A 14633-nucleotide genomic window follows, 5' to 3' on the forward strand; every position below is an offset into this window, starting at 1 on the left:
GTCAATAAATATGGATAACAACTTCAATGTAAAAGGCACTTCATAAATGTTTTGAAGATAATTCAACTACAGCAATTCTTAGCTTCTCTGCATATAAGGTATAATTAGAGTGACTAACTTTATGTTTATTCCAGAATTTCAAAAACTCGTGATGAATTGATTTTCCACTTTGTTCAGACCATAATCCCAAACCACATTTTGATTCAAAAAAACTTAAGCATTTATCAATATGCTTTACTATTACATGTACCTTCAAAGTTTCAGAAATCTCTGTTGCCAAAAAAGTTTTTCTAAATTCAGTAATAACTGAATGTAGATCTGAGGAATTTCTCCTAGTCAACAAATGAAAACAAATAATGGGGTTAAAATTTATAGTTTTTCCTTAAAATTTGTAAAACCGATCAGCTAGGATTTTGAGGCAAGGTTTTTTCGATTCTTGAAAGCCTTCCAAACAAATCTACCTAGTCCGTTTTTTTCGGCATGGCCGACCAGCTAAAAGTGGCTTCCAGCTCACCGTGAGCACACATTTAAGACTGAGAACCGTACGCTTACATAGCTACACGTACGGTTGAATTTCATTTGGCTAGGTTAGGTTAGGTCAGGTTTTGTTAGGTTAGGATAGGTTAAACCTCTATGTAGGTTAAGCCGAAGCTAAATGAAACGGTACCGCAAACACAACGGGACAACACAATGAGTTTAATTGTGTTTCGTGAAGTTAAGTTAGGTTAGGTTAGGTCCGGCTTTTTTAGGTTAGGATAGGTTTGACCTCTTTGCAGGTTAAGCCCAAGCTGATTCAAACGGTACCGCAAACACAACGGGACAACAGGATCAGTTAAATTGTGTTTGTTGAGGTTAGGTTAGGTTAGGCTAGCTTAGATTTATTTCTAGGTTAGGCTCGAGTTGACCCATTCGATGTAGCACACATTTGCTACTGGGAAAATATGCTTCCAGAGCTTTACGTGTAGTTCAATAAATTTCTGTTAATTCAGGTTAGGTGGGATCACGTTCTGTTGGGTAAAGTTATGTTAAATAAGTTGATATCGGGCAAGGGTTGATCCTTCACAGTTGTCGACATGTTTTTGAAGTGAAAATTTGCATCACTGGCATTATTTTGAAATTTATTTGCCTCAGTGCATGATTTTTCGTCATTTTTTGAGGTCATGGCTCAACCATGACGTGATGGGTGATTTTTGATGCCGAATTTAAATTCAGCGCCCCAAAATCCATAGGAATACGTGTGTCTTGTTACCAGATCCGCACACTTTTTTTGTGTGGCTGTGTTATGTACCTGGGCAGCTTCTGGCTAGTTAGAATAAAGTTCTGAAGACAAATTAATTATTCTCGACATCTAGTGTCCTAACACAGTCCCGGTCTATTTGTTAATTATTAATATTAAAGTATATGCAAATTTGGAAATTTTTTAAAAATTACGCATCATTTATGAATAAATAATTTATCCAAAATAAAAATTAATGAAATCACGGACAATATAATCAATTTTCGACTAACAATTTCATTCATTTTTACACATTTATAGGAGCACTCCGAACATAATGCACTGTTGTTTTTAACACCTTGACTCTATTTTTACTAACACTTCAAAATCAAACAAATTACTTATTTAGTAATTTTCATTGTATTTTAAATTATACATTTTTTATTTATATACATCATTACATCATGCAAGGAATGAACAATTTGTCTGAGAGTCATCGTTTAATTCTTGTCATCACATACAATTTAAAAGCGCTCGTTATTTTGACATTTTTTAAGCTTCAAAATACCGAAATTTTTAATAATTTTCACACTATTTTATAGGAAAGTATTGTATTAGAAACCCAAATTTAACGGTTTCAAGTAGCGAAAGTTAACTTTAACTAAAGCGTGATCCTATAATAGCGATTTTTAAACAATTTTTTCAAGTTCAGTTTCTATTTGTGCAGCTTTTCTAAGGAATAGCCCTAGAAGGATGCAAGATATTAAAAAGTAAAATTAAAACATGTCTGGGCGAACGACAAAAGCTACAAGAAAACAATTAGACAAAAGTTGTTTACCCAAAGGAGAGCCATTAAATTAGCACTAATTATAGAAGTTCTATGCGACTTGTCTAAATTACAAAATTTTGTGGGTGTTTCAAATATGGAGTTATAACTAGCCTTTTTTCGCCCGGTGCGACTTGATAACTTTGCGCCCCCCTCCCAAAATCCAAGGGACAATATTTGGATATTTTCGCTTGAAAATTTTCTACATTCTTCGCCGAAACTTTAGGAAATCATTTAAAATGATTTTAAATATTTTTTTAAAATTAATTTTTCCAAAAAAAAAATCATTTTAATTTTCTCTGGAACCTTAACAAAAAATCACTTATACTAAAACCGTAAAAATCGTTAAAAAGCTTGAAAATAATATATCAGAATTTTAGAAAATGTACATTTTGTTTAAAATTTGTATGTAGCGGTAATTTTCTGCTCACCGGAACGAGGATTTTTTCATCGCTACCTGCATTCTGAAAATTTTCATCAACCTAGAAATTTTAAGTTTTTGACCTTTATTTTATTTTTGTCCTATTTTTGAATGTGTAAAAAAGTTGACAAATTACATTCTAGTAGTAAAATGTTAAAATCATAATTATTTCCTAAAATTAAAAAAGAATTAAGCTTAAATTTGTTTCTTTTATTTATAATTTCTATAAACATTTAGAAGTAATTTTTATCATTGAATTAAATCACTTCTTTGGAAAAATTGAACTTTAAATTTGTTGTGGCAGAAAATTCTCAGTCTTTATTAATAAAAAAATGCGTCTGATTTTATTTATTTTGCTTAATGGCTTATAAACGGAATCCTCGTTTCATTTCTAAAATATTTGGTCAATCAGTCAAGAACAGCATTGTTGCCTTTACTATTAAAGAATAATTTACAATTTCCCTTTTGAAAATAAATTTTTAAAATTACAATTTCTCTTTTCTGACTTAAGGCTTAAGATATATAGTTGGAAAAAATCTGAAAATACGTTTTCTTTAATATGAGCATATTATGAATTGTAATTATATATACTTAATAAAATGGTACACTTTTAGGGTATTTATGGATAAAAATTAAACCTAAAAAAGAAAAATATATTTAAGTAATCATGAAAGAAAATTTTTCCCTTACTTTGCACAATATAGATGTAGCATAATATAGAAAATTTGGCGTTTTAATCAAACTTTAGTCTAGTTAGAAGGACGAGATCCGTGATGAGAATGTGTTCCTCAAAGCCAAAAGAGCTTTAACAAAAGTGATTTCATAATCATCAAATTACAGTTATTGGTGACTTGCCATTTAATTTTAGAAGCCCGTTCCTAAATTCTCCGCGTGGATGGTAAAATATAAAAATATAATAAGATAATAACTAATGCGACGTTTTTTTTGTTTTGCTTGTATTACAGTTGTTCATAATCGCGTTCAGACACGATATACTTCATATTTCTTAAAGATTGAGGCGGCGTTGTTAATTGGACATTCCGCCATTTCTTTTTTGGTCATTTCATTAACCAAGCCGCTCAAAATGCTTATTTTTGCCCTCTTTATTCCTAAAGGAGTATTAATAAATACTCCACGAAAAAAACTTTGACCAATCTTGGTTTTTTCCAATATGGCGCAGACGTCACCAGTGAGCGTTGATAATACAATTCGTTGTTCGGTTGGTATAGAAGTCAGGGCATTATTTTTGGTTCTCATTTGATTTGGTTTATTGGCGGGAAAAGTGTATCTTTGCAGAATAAGCTTCCGGTTCTGATTTTTTTGCGGTACAAGTCGGATATATTCAAGGTCTTCGAATTTATATCCAAGTACGCGAGGAAAGATTCTTTGAAGAGGAGGAGACCTGGACCTTTCACGAAGAGGCGGGTCGGCAGGAGAAGGAGACCCGGCCGAATAATGAAGTATGGCAAGAGAAAGAGTTGTGTCTGGCAAATTTTTGTCGAAAGAAGGAGAAGGTTCACGATGCGGAACACCAGGATTGGAGTTACCATCAGGCAAAGATTCGGACTGTGAACGTAATACTAGAACAAGAAATAGAAGATTACATTTTTTCTAAGGAAGATACCGTTCATTTCTATACTATAAATCGTAAAAAATGTAATTAAGGGGTCGCACTCTATAACAGCCTATAAGTTTCTCTCGCCAAACGAATTTTAAATCCTGTCTGTACATCAACATTTAGAGTGTTTTAAAATATGTGTTTTGCTTCACTTCTTTTACTTTTAAATGAAACGTTTCACGCTGTGACAAATAATCTTCTATTCCTACTTTTGATCTGACACAAAACAATCTATGAGATACAAATTCATGCTCCTTAAGATGTTTTTTTTCTTATTCATATTCATAAAGACTCCTCGGCTGCCTCGTAAGGTGAAGAGTACACTTCTAACGCCAGTCCTACTCGACTTTTGTCATTTTAAGTGAGGTGTGGCAACAAAACTTAAACCGAAAGAGTCATGGTTGGTGTTTGTTGCGTAGTAAAGAGGGTGTGATATTACTAAAGTTTAACAATATATGAGAAAATCTGCACATTTTCCCAAGTTCTTGACTATTTCAACAAGTTTTAATTTACACATTAAAAACTACTTGGGAGCAAAGTTTCAGAATCTTTAGCCGAGAGTCAGTTCCCAGAAGGATTCTGTAGGGTCCTTAAATGAAGTTTTATGCATTCTTTTAAATCGAAACGAACTTTTAGAATTCTCTTGCAAGCCTTTGAATTCTTCAAGAAGTTCTCTAAATTCTCCTGATAACTTTTCATTTAACCATAAGTTATTCTGAATTTCTACAAGTGTTTTGTATTATATGAATTCTCCTGAATTCTCGGAATTATTTTCTATTTTCTACAAGATATTTAATTCAATTACTCTTTTAAATTCTTTTTATATCCTTTAAATTATTTTGTATTGTATTTATTATTTGGAATCATCATAATTCTCTTAAAATTCTCAGAATTCTATCAAATTATCTGAATTTTTTAAAAATATAATAAATTCTCTGAACTATTTTGAATTTTTCTGAAATCTCTAAGATTGTCTACATATTTTAAATTCCGGTAATATCATTTAATTCTTTAAAGTTTCAAATTATCCTGAAAGTATTAGAATAGACTTTGAATTAGTTCAAACTCCTTTACATTTTTTGAATTCCTTGAGTTCTGATAGATTCCTCTCAAACAATTGAATTATCTTAAATTATTGGATTTTATTATTTTTATTGTGTTTTAATTGTAATTTTTTAACAGAAAAGACAATAAACAAAGTCTGTTTTTGACAAAAAACTTGGATAAGAAAAAATATTGATGAAAAACTTCTACCTGTTTTTACGTTTCCTGATATCAAATGCTTGATACTTCCCTTTATGTTCAGGAAAGAATGCATTACTCCCATTTCATTTTTGTGTATTAAAGCTTTTAAGAAAATACATAAAATCAAAAAAATTTTAAAAAGTTCAAACTAACTCAAAATGAATTTTAATGATTTCAAGATAATTGAAAAATTGAAAGAATGTAGTGTTGTGCTAAGAATTCAATAAATTTAGAAGAGTTTAGAGAGTTCAGAAAAATTTTAAGTAATTCAGAAAACTCAAAAGATTCCAAAGAATGCAAAAAATTCAGATAATTCAAAAGATATAAGAGAATTCAAAATATCGTTTGTATTTGCAGTTAATTAAAAAAAAAAGTTGTTTTTTTAAGACTATCAAATTTCAAACGACGGTGAGGGAAAACTCAATTGAAAAAGAAAACTATACCCCAATTCTTCCAAGCTGGATTTTAAAATTCTTTAAATTGAAACCGTACCTTTAAAGTCAAACATTTTTAAGGTATAAGATTGAAAAATGAAATAAATTTTTGTTTAAATAATTTTTTAAATTTGCGTTTATAAATAAATAAATAATTATTTCTCGTTCCAGCCAATCTAAAAAAATTCCCGCTCATTTTCCTGTTTTTCCAGTCAAACGGCGATATTATTTTATTAACGATATGAAGACTGTGCTTTACTCACGATATGCTCTAAAATGTTTAATGATTGAGTTGTGGGTGGTCATTGGCACTTCCGCGATTTCCCCTGGTGTCAATTCCTTAATCAAGTGACTCTCCATGTTTATTTTCGCCCGCTTGGACCGCAAATTATTAAATTTATATAATCTACGAAAATAAAATTGGCGCTTTGAAGATTTTTCCAGTATTGCATACACGTCACCAGAAATCGTTGATAATACAATTTGTTCATCGGTTGGTAAGGGTACAATAACATTGTTTGTGGTTCTCAATCCCATTGAGATATCAGGAGGAAAAACGTATCTACGAAGTGTGAATTTTCGGCTCTGATTAATTTCAGGTACAAGTCGAATGGATTCAAGTTCCTCAAATTTATATCCAAATACGCGAGGAAAGATTCTTTTGAGAGAAGACCTAGACTTTTCACGAAGAGGAGAAACGGAAGGAGGATGGGACTCGGCGGAAGTACTCGTATGAAGTCTGGCAGAAGAAACAGACCTTTCAGGAAAATGTTTGACAACAGAAGAGGGAGGAGGTTCACAACGAGGAATACCAGGATTAGGATCATCATCCGAAAAACACTTGGACTGTGAACCTAATGCTGTAACAAGAAATAGAAGGTTACATTTCTTAAAGGATACAACAAATATTGGTATACAATGAATTGTAAATAATGTTGTAATTGGCGGGTCGGATTTTTGTGACTTAACTTACGGTAGCATATCTACTATTCACAATCACAAAATAATGAACATTTGCTTTTACCAAAATTTTGTTTTTTTCTGAGCACCTAAACTACGCAAAAACAAACTTTCAAAACAACCCTGAAATTACAATATCAACCCCCTTAATAAATTTGATTATTTCACAAATTAAATCATGCGGTATTTTGGAAGTTTTTTGGGCTCCTCATAAATACGAAGTATGATTTTCTGGTTCGAATCCTAAACTTTAAACATGAAAAATCTTCCTACCACGCATATATGATTATGTCAAAAAAATATCTTTTGGAGAAATTAACCTTGTCAATGGTGTCTCTGATTTTCAGCCTTTCTAAAATATAAGCTTCAATTCTTTGGATAAAAATCCTGATGTCAAAAATATTATATAAGGTATTGTGACATATGCCAGATTTTGTGGGTTAAAGTCCAAAAAGCGCAGTTGCTATCATAAACAATCCCAAAAATTGGAGACTATGCTGACGTTGAAAAATTCGGAAAAAGATCATTTTTGGGAAAATTCGTATCAAAGTGAAACAGAGGGGTTGAATTTATACGCGGGCACCGGGTAAATGTTACTAAAATATTCTAAAATTATTTCGTTAAAAGTGCTTTGCGCGATATTTGTGGATTGCAAAAATTTATTATGGGGTTAAATACGTGAATTGGAGTTTTTTTACGGAAACTTATGTGTCACTTTTTAAATAATAAAATGCATGATTCTTTTAAATGGAGAAACTTTCGAATTGTTTAGTAAAAGTTCTAGGAATGTTTTTCGTGGCTTTCTGATTTTGGATGAAGGTCGGGCGAGCGTCCTAATCTTCTGTTCCCCTCATGGTATTTATCACACAGAAATTTGTTTCTTAAGATCAAACATGTTCGCAAAAATTTTCAAAATCAATGATTTTTTCTTCGTTTGCGGAAAGATAAGGCGAATTTTGGTTTTGTAAAAATTCTAATATTAGTGGCGTTTTTTAAAAATTCTGCACTAAATATTAGCCAAAAGAACAGAATAGGACGTAATACTAATTAATTGTTGACTATAAGTACTGTCTGAACTCTATTCAACATATGTGCACCGTCACAGTTAAGACGGGTAGCCTATGTGCAAAATAAATTTACAAACATTATAGATATATTATATAATTATATTTACCAATGAAATTCAGGATAACGGCCAAAAATAAGAAAAGTAATATATATTGTAAAAAATATGTGCAAAGAATGGGAAAGACGTATTTTAATCTTACTTGTCTGATATAGCGTTTTAGAAATATCTCAGAGGAAAAGACGTTATATTGAAACTAAGGCATCGTTATATCAAGTCAATTTCTAATCACTATCATCGCTGTTTCTCTAAGAGTTAAGATCTTTACAATCAACTGTGGCGATATATTATCATTGATATTTCAATTATAATTATTTATATTTATGGGGCTAATCACTTTATTTTTAAATATAGAGCATTACACATATCATGAAATTTCAACTGATATGACTCAAATGTTTTCTAAATATATAGACGAGATTTCAAGTCTTCGGTGGTACACGTATTCTTGCTAAAGGACATAAATGATACTTCAGTAGCGCGGATTACTCTGTCTAGATCCCTTTTCAGCGAAACCTTGAAAGAATTATGAGAAGGAAATTTAAGCGGTATTAGAGAAGAAAATTAATGGACTGAATCCTGAAGAAGTCATCTCAAGATTTAAATATTGCTGCTTCAAAAATTACACTTCTTTCATTAACTGTTCAGATCAATATACTCGCACTTGGCTTACTGAAGCTGCTAGCGGATTACAAATTTCGTGGACGCTAATATCAAAGTGATCAACAGCAATACTTAAAAGGAAATCAATCCAAAGTCCGAAGATGAAAACAAGAGGAAGCAAGATTATTGATGTAAATACGATTAGGCAAGCTAAAGAACTTGTAAAAACTGATGAACTAGGAGTTGTCGAGAGTCACCAAAAGAAAAAATGTAGGCCTTTTTTTGCTTGAAGAGGATCAATATGAAATTTTTTTTTTAAAACCGAAATTTACCGCTTCCTAAATACAAAAAATTTGGCTTACCAGAAAAAAACAAGAGAATTAAATAACAACAGCGAATCTCAGAAATTCATGATAATTCCGCACAAATACGAAGAGTAGTATTTTGTATGAAAAAAAGCGCAAGCGCACTTCCGCGCGCGCGTTTGCTTTTCTTTAAAAGTATTTTATGTTATCAAATTTGATGTATACCTTTACTATCATTCGTGGTTGGTTTAAATTTCTTCTATAGTTTTGTCCAATAATATACGAATATATGATTTTGCAAAAACCAATTTATAATAAATGTTAATTCTTTGAAAATAGTATATTTCATTATTTTGAAATGATAAATTATTTTAATGAATTTGTATAAACATAGTTTTCTAATATTATTTGGTCGCTCTTCTCCTAGGCAGATTCTTTGCGATTACCAAGTTCGAACTCGAGAAAATTCCACATACAATTTTTATGATTAAAGAAATCTTCACGAGCATCTACTTCAATATTATGAAAAGTTTGTCCTTGAATTTTATCAATAGTCATTGCGAATGCCATGTTCCATTACATAGGACTTCGTTAATACAAAGATTATGAATTAGCATAAAAATCAAACTGTTTATTAATCGTAATTGATGAGGAGGAAGGTTCGGTAGATTTAATGTTTTCAAGCATTCTGGGAACATTGCATAATTTATATCTCTATTATCACAATTCTTAATACTATCTACCCACCTATGATTCGTTATGTGGTTTTGAAGATACACTTTTTTCTGGAGCTAATTAAAAATTGTTATTTTAATATAAGGTAACATCTCCAACAGACAATAAATATCTTGCGAACTCTACTTCTTATGGTAAAGTAAGCATGTTTTCTGTTAATAAAAATAAAGAGAAATGTTTTCAAAGTTGACTGAATGTAATTGGTAAGTTTACTGATTTGCCATTAGAGCTTCATTTCAAATAAAAATATTCACTTCTAGTAAGTATTGAGCATCTTGAGATTTATTTTTTATACGGAAAACGAAATCAGAAAATAAAGGAACACTGGCATATACAAAATTTAAAGCACAGTATTAACCTTGCAGAAGTAATATTCCTGAAATACCTGTGACTGGCACTGAGTATTTTTTTCTTGTCTTTTAACAAACGTTATATAGTTGTATAAACGTATGTCTTTCCTGAGATGACAGGGCCATTAATATAAAAACATAGTGTATAAGGTCTTATCATGCGACAAAGCAACATTTAAAATTGTGTCTACAACAAATTTTTGTTTTTCATTCCATTTTTTGTACTAAATCTGACCGAATACTTTATGTTGAGTAAGCGATACCTCGTCATAATAATTCTCAATATCGTTTTTAAATTCAGTTATTTTTGGAATCGTCGAGAAGCTGCTAATATAGGATCTTTCGTAGAAAAGATAGATATTTATCTGAATATATAAACTTACGTACGCTTTTTATATATGGTCATTCCTCTGAAAATCCTGTAACATAGCATATTTAAATTCTTTTTAGAATAGGATCCTATAGATCCTCAGGATTGATAGTTTAACAGTATAGACAAATACGTATACATAAAAGTCTCAATGATGGGGCATCATTCAAACTTCCTCCTCTGTCATAGCTCTATACTATTTTGCATTATTTTCGATGAGACCTAATGCTAAACGTGCTCTTTGAAAGTTTTATAAATTGTCCGTTAACGGTTATTTTTCCGAAACGTTTCTTATAGCTTCTTGACTCTCATCAACATCAATAGTTACACTTTGCTGATTAGGTAAATGTACTGGCAACCTAATAATAGCATGACTTTTATTTTGCAACGATCTACCATGTATACCATCCTCTTGAAACTTTTTTGGAAAATGCTTACTACATTTACCTCTGCCATCATTACAGTATCTTCACCATCTACACGAAACCTACAGATATCATGGCTCATGTTTTTAATATCAATATTATGAAGTTTATACTCTGTATCTGGATTTAGAATTTATGCCGAAACATATTCATCTATAATATCAGAAGTCGTTATTTCATTATTTTGTTTTTACGTTAAGGGGGGAGGGAGTAAGGTCAAGAAAGTTGCCGAAAATTTTTTTTCCGCATTTTATTGTAGTAAAATATTTGAAGAATGTTGTGTCAAAATTTTAACTTAGACTTGAAATAAAAGAACTTGAAGACAATCAAGCTGTCTAAGGAGACATTCTTTATGGTGCTGGGATTGACGATTGTGTGCAAGTTTCAAAAATTAATTTTTTTTCACTTTTTCATCGTTCAAAACTGTAATCACGTTATTCTTGAAACTACTTTTTTAAAAGTCCGTGCCAGCTTTCATTTAAAAACTACTGTGTCGATTCTTTTCAAATTTTTCATACACTTTGTACATATAAAATAGCTCCCCCCAACGATTAAAAAAATTTTTTTTATAAAAAAATTTAAAGCTACAAAATTGCGAAATTTGTCGTAAACAATCGCTATTTCTGCTTAAAATGACTACTAAAAATATACAAATGATAAAAAAAGACTCATACACATCTTTGGCAAGAGGGAAAACATGTATTTTAACTAAATATTTTTACGCTTTTGATTTCAGTTAATTCTACCGTGGAATACAGCTGGCACCGCGAAACTTGTTTTGGAAAGGCATTTCCGCAAATTCCAATATGGATCTGATCAAGACCAAATCGGGCAGAACTTGGCCCAAATCACGATATAAGAAACACTGTAGCATATATGATTAGAAACAAAATATTTTTCAAACAACTTTTTTGGAGAAAACGGAAAAAGTCGAAAGACGCAATATAACAGCCAACATTTGTGTATGATAAACTATTTAAGTATTTTGCAATATAGTTTTGCTTTCTATTACTATATTTAACTTGAATGTAATAAGTTCTTTTAAAATAAGTGGATTATAATGTTACTCTAGCTCTTTAAGTTATTTTTACAAAAGCGGCTATACTACAATAAGAAGGTTGTATTCATATACTGATTATATCATGTAACCTGAAAATACGTAAAAATAAATATTTTAATGGCGTCATTGTTGATCTATAAAGTTTTTACACTCAAAACAATAAATATTGTTTCTGATTTATTTCTTATAAATAAATAACCTCATTTAGAGGTTAGGTTTCATTTAATTATAATTGATCAGTTTACTTAAAATAGTGTTCAACACGTAACTCAGGAATATTTTAAAGTATACGATGCCGACTCAATCGTCTTGTGCTTGCTTCTGAAATTTTTCTTCACTTATTTTGTCACTTTTTCAATTATTAATTGAAATATTTTTTACGTTTGATAGCTTACATTGTAAGTTAGGAGATTTGGAATCAATCTACTTTAGGCGCCGAATTTATTGGGGCGCCATCTAATGTCAAGATTGACTGTTAATTTGGGGTCTAGAGGGGGCCAAATTTAAAATCCACAAAATTGTGTACCCGATCTGGCTCAAGTCGGAAAAAAACAGTAATAACAAATCTGAGTGAATTCTTCAAATTGGAAAATTCTAGGACTATAACTATAACTTAAGCAGAGTGTTTCTTGAGACCACAAAGCTGATTAGTCAGTATTGGGTCTACGGGCACTAACTAATCCTTTTGTAGAGTTACATAAATAAAATGAGCTGTAGTCCAGCTTTTACGAACTACTCATTAAGTACAGAAACGTTAAGCTTTTGCAATAACAAATCCAGAGTCGATGAGCCACCTCTAATCATTTTTTAAAAGTCTGCTTTCTACAATCTCATAAACTACCATTATTTTCTTTTCGCTGCTCAGAAAACCAACAGCTTTTTATGTTCATCCTAATAGACGTAACAAAAAACCAACTATAAGTACTTCCGTGACTAGATGTCGTAAAATAGTTATTTCAACATCACGCAACTCGAAAAGCTCATCAAAATTCTAGAAGAATCCGCACACTGCTCCTGGACAATGATCTCGGTTGGTCCTTCCCTCTTTCTCAGGGGAGAGCCATCGCATCGTTTGAGAGATACCATGGAACGAGTGTAGGAATTTCCAGCTCAGTGGAAAGTCCCAGAATTTATTTATAAGAATTCCTCGCTCGTTTGTTTTAGTTCTATCAGTCGTTCCAAGACGTATATAGTAGCAGACAGCTTTGCCAAGAAGGCGCTGCACGCTTGTTCTACTTAGGGAGCTTACAAATAACGAACAGGATAAGCATGATAAATAACCGGAAATATAAATAATAAAAAAAGTTATTAAAGCTGACTCACCCCGCTTAAAGTCCTGCCACACGTTCGTGATTTCGCTGAGTCTACCCACCCCGATTTTTTTTCACTTGTTGTCCTTTCACATTTTCCCAGGACTGCAATCCTCGAATCTGTAACATACAAATTATCATTTTGATTTTGCAATTTGTTTTTTTGATAATAATTATTTTCAAAGTTTATAGTACAGTTCGAAATTCAGGGTAAACGCCAGATTAATAAGCCAGGAAATGATCGTAAATTAATTTTTTGATCAGGAATTTTACAAATGTTTAGAAAAAAATACTTCCAACTTTGATTTAAACCGTTTTTCACATAATTAGTTTAATTTTGATCTTTTTCAATTATGATATCATTCAGCTTTGAATACGTCATTCAAAAATCTTTTACTTCAAAAACTTTATATTTTAGAATTTTAATTTTTAAATGTACATTTCAATATGAGTATTTTTAAATGCAGTTCTAAAGACTTAAAAAAATAAAAATTAGAAGCGTTTAAATTGAAATTTTTTAATAAAAACTTTTTTTGTTGGTCAACTGTGAATATAAGCTGATAATTGATTTTTGTAATTCAAATTGTAGCTTAAAATTTTAAAAATTAGTAATCATTGATTGGACAGGGTGATGTGGAAGCCATTTTCAAACCATGCAATTTTAAATTTTTCAATTATGAAAAAGAAAAGTTACTTAGTATTTAGAAATATCTGACTTTTCAGTTAATATTGGTGATTATAAATTTAATATTCGAAACTAGACAAAAAAGTAAACTTTGAAAATTACAATTTTAATTGTTCTATTTAACAAGATATAATTTCAAAAGTGAAATTATTTAATTTTGATGTGTGAATAACAATTAAACACCTATTATTCTTTGAAAAAAAATCGAGTAAGTTGAAAACATACTCTGAAGATTTGAAAAAATTTGAAATTACTTTAATATTTAAAATGATTTCAAATAATTCAAACAAAGCGTGTACCAATAGGATCCGACTATGCGTACAAAAATTTTGGTGCAAATAGCCCACCGCCTAATTCAGAAGAATAAAAAAAAATTTATAGGAAAATAAAAAATTACTTTTACTTTTAATGAGCTAATTTTAAGAGAATATTTAAAAAGATATATAACGACTTAAAAAAAATTTAAAAATTAATGTGGAACATTTCTTTAATTGCTCAGAATTAACAGAACAAAAATCAATTGTAACTTTTAATTTGCGCAGGGATCTTTCAATTTTATAAAAATTCATAGTTGCAACTGGAATTTATCCAAATAATAATAATAATAATTCTGACTTGAAAGCGGAGATTTTTAAAGGTTAACAAATTCCGAACTAGTAATGGACATTTTCGAACAGGAACAAAATTCTGAATAGGAACAGGCAATTTTTCATCCAAAATAATTAAAAATTTGATTGAAACAGCGAATTGGAAAATTTAAATATATCCCGACCTGAAACAAGGAGTAAAAAAATGAATTCTAATTCTAAGTTGAAACGGGATATTTGAAAAAAATTAAAATTATGAATTGGAATATGAAATTTTAAAGAAATATTATAATTCTCAGTTGAAACGGAGAATTTTTCGAAAAGTGTTGAAATTTCAAATTTAAACAAGCAGTTTTT

General features: G+C 30.6%; 1 protein-coding gene across 1 annotated transcript in view; it reads right to left on the reverse strand.

Moving 5' to 3' along the window:
- Positions 1 to 13109, reverse strand: part of LOC117167489 — a 240501-nt gene extending 227392 nt beyond the window's left edge. The window contains exon 1 of the mRNA XM_033352471.1: positions 13018 to 13109. The gene's annotated coding sequence lies outside the window, so the exon portion shown is untranslated. The remainder of the gene's footprint in view (positions 1 to 13017) is intronic.
- Positions 13110 to 14633: the final 1524 nt, after the last annotated feature.

The sequence above is a fragment of the Belonocnema kinseyi genome, chromosome 2 (genome assembly GCF_010883055.1).
Source record: "Belonocnema kinseyi isolate 2016_QV_RU_SX_M_011 chromosome 2, B_treatae_v1, whole genome shotgun sequence".
NCBI lineage: Eukaryota > Metazoa > Arthropoda > Insecta > Hymenoptera > Cynipidae > Belonocnema > Belonocnema kinseyi.